Source organism: Drosophila kikkawai, chromosome X, assembly GCF_030179895.1.
Source record: "Drosophila kikkawai strain 14028-0561.14 chromosome X, DkikHiC1v2, whole genome shotgun sequence".
Classification (NCBI taxonomy): Eukaryota; Metazoa; Arthropoda; class Insecta; order Diptera; family Drosophilidae; genus Drosophila; species Drosophila kikkawai.
This window is the reverse complement of record NC_091733.1, coordinates 8,064,156-8,067,178: the sequence shown is the minus strand read 5'-3', so window position 1 is coordinate 8,067,178 and position 3,023 is coordinate 8,064,156.

Below are 3,023 nucleotides of genomic sequence, written 5' to 3'. Positions count from 1 at the left end.
AAAAGTTGAGAGTAATAATCGATAACAAAGAATTGCTGGAAATACTGAAATAAATACCATGTGCCTATCGACAGGGGTGGAGAGACCTGCTTAAAAACATCGCTGCCTCTGACGACTATCGATAAATCTGTCTGTAATGCCGCCAACAATTTAATTTGTATTTTCAGAAACTTAAATCTTAGCTTTTTCCCCTATATAAAACAAAAACAAACAAATTATTGTTATTGTAAATATATATAATTATATTTGTAATGCTGTTTTATAATTAATAATATTATAAGCCATTAGCTTAAGTAGAAATGCTGTAGCGCTAGGAAGAAAACAAAATAAAACATAAAAACAAAATATACAGGGCTGCTCCGGTAATCGTAAAATTTTTTCGATTTCGTTTTGGGCGAAAACGAACCGTTTTCGTTTTTAGCTGCTCCGGTTTTCGGCAAATTTCTGCTATCGGATGTTTCGTTTTCTCATCGTTTCTCCAAGCTCAAGCAGCTAACTTGTGTTGTTGGTAATAAGCAAACAACGTAAAGTACTGCCTATTATATTTACAATTGCCCTTTTTCTAAGCCAGAAAAAGGCAAAAAATGGTAGAATTAAGCAAATCCAGGCACCTAAGATGCTGCCACACTTTTCACAGTTTTAATTCCGGTGGTCTCAAATAATTATTTGGTTAATTTGGACCATTTAAGTAATAAAATTAAATAGCATTAATTATAAACAACCATTTTGGCGGTCCTTTAAAGTTATTAATGTATTCATTTATATTTTATAAGTATTTTTAACTGAATGTTTCGTTCCACCAACAATATGGCAGCCTTGGCGATAACTTTTTGCGGTATACTTATCGACCTATCGCCAAACCGAGAAAACTGGTTGAACACGGCAAAAATTTTGTTGTCAAATCTGAGGTGGGGTCAGAAATAAATTTTTTATAAAATAACTACCTGCCAGAATGATCTTATGGTGGTGTGGAATAAACATCAATAGACCACTGAGTAAACTATTTTTTTCCTTTTGTAAATAAGATCTGATTTCATATAAAAAAAGCCATTTACTTTTAATTCCGGCCAGAAAAAGGTGCCCGTTTTTCAAATCGAAAAAATCTTTCGTTTTCGATTACCGGAGCACCAATTTCTCGTTTTCAAAAACGAAAACGAAAAAATCTTGCCGTTTTCGATTACCGGAGCAGGCCTGATATTATTGTGTTTTTCTTTCGTTTTCGATTACCGGAGCACCAATTTCTCGTTTTCAAAAACGAAAACGAAAAAATCTTGCCGTTTTCGATTACCGGAGCAGGCCTGATATTATTGTGTTTTTCATTGCATTTTCTAAGCTTAAAAAAACTGCATACTCAGTTTTGAATTTCATGCAAAATAGCTAGATGAGCATCACTGACAGTTAGTGAGATGCCTATAATTTATAAAAAAGCCCCATAACTCGGCCAAAAACGCATGAAATTCAATTCGGAAAGCTTAACAAAACTGCATACTCAGTTTTGCTAAAATACTTACCTATAAAAATGTGAACCACACAACTCGGCCAAAAATGCATGAAATTCAAAACCTAGTATGCAGTTTTGTTAAGCATAGAAAAGGCAACTCAGAACAGCTTTCCGAATTGAATTTCATGCGTTTTTGGCCGAGTTATGAGCTATATAGCAAAATAGCTAGATGAGCATCACTGGCAGCTAGTGAGATGCCTATAATTTATAAAAAAAAGCCCCATAACTCGGCCAAATATGCATGAAATTCAATTTTGAAAGATGTTCTATGTTGCCTTTTCCAAGCTTAACAAAACTGCATACTCAGTTTTGCTAAAATACTTACCTATAAAAATGTGAACCACACAACTCGGCCAAAAATGCATGAAATTCAAAACCTAGTATGCAGTTTTGTTAAGCATAGAAAAGGCAACTCAGAACAGCTTTCCGAATTGAATTTCATGCGTTTTTGGCCGAGTTATGAGCTATATAGCAAAATAGCTAGATGAGCATCACTGGCAGCTAGTGAGATGCCTATAATTTATAAAAAAAAGCCCCATAACTCGGCCAAATATGCATGAAATTCAATTTTGAAAGATGTTCTATGTTGCCTTTTCCAAGCTTAACAAAACTGCATACTCAGTTTTGCTAAAATACTTACCTATAAAAATGTGAACCACACAACTCGGCCAAAAATGCATGAAATTCAATTCGGAAAGCTGTTCTGAATTGCCTTTTCTATGCTTAACATAACTGCATACTCAGTTTTGCTAAAATACATACATATAATCATCAATAATGCAAAAAAAATAGCTAGATGAGCATCACTGATGCACATGCGCATCACTGCCATTAAGCTTGATTTTTTTGCCCCCTAATATTGCAATATAGCCAGATGAGCATCACTGATGCCCATGAGCATCACTGATGCAAGTGAGCAAAAATTTCCATCCAATTTGCCCGTTTCCCAAATTGGGGTAACAGGCGAACAGAAATCAGCAGCAAGCAACCGAAAACTGGTATAAACTGTTATAAAAAGTCCAAGTTTCAAACCATTTGGGAGCCGGCGCAAGTAAGCGGAGACTCAAACCATTTGAATCCAATTAATAATTGGTATAAACTGTTATATTTGATTTTATGCATTTATATCTATTTGTTGCCGACAACACCAGCTTGATGGCAACAACAACCTTATTACAATAACATCCCTACAGCAGCCCATCCAAATTTCCGAACATTTCCATGCAAATTGCCCGTTTCCCAAATTGGGGTAACAGGCGAACAGAAATCAGCAGCAAGCAACCGAAAACTGGTATAAACTGTTATAAAAAGTCCGAGTTTCAAACCATTTTGAATCGAAATTTAGGGCACACTGAAACTGATCGTCGTTAAATTCAAATTCAAATTTGGCAGTTAAATTCAAATTCAATTTTAGCAGTTAAAATAATTTTAAAAAAATCTAAAAAATTGATAAGCTGAACCGAAAAATAAATGAAACGATTCCCACCTTGTTGTATTTGGTAGCAGTTTTTATTTAAAAGTT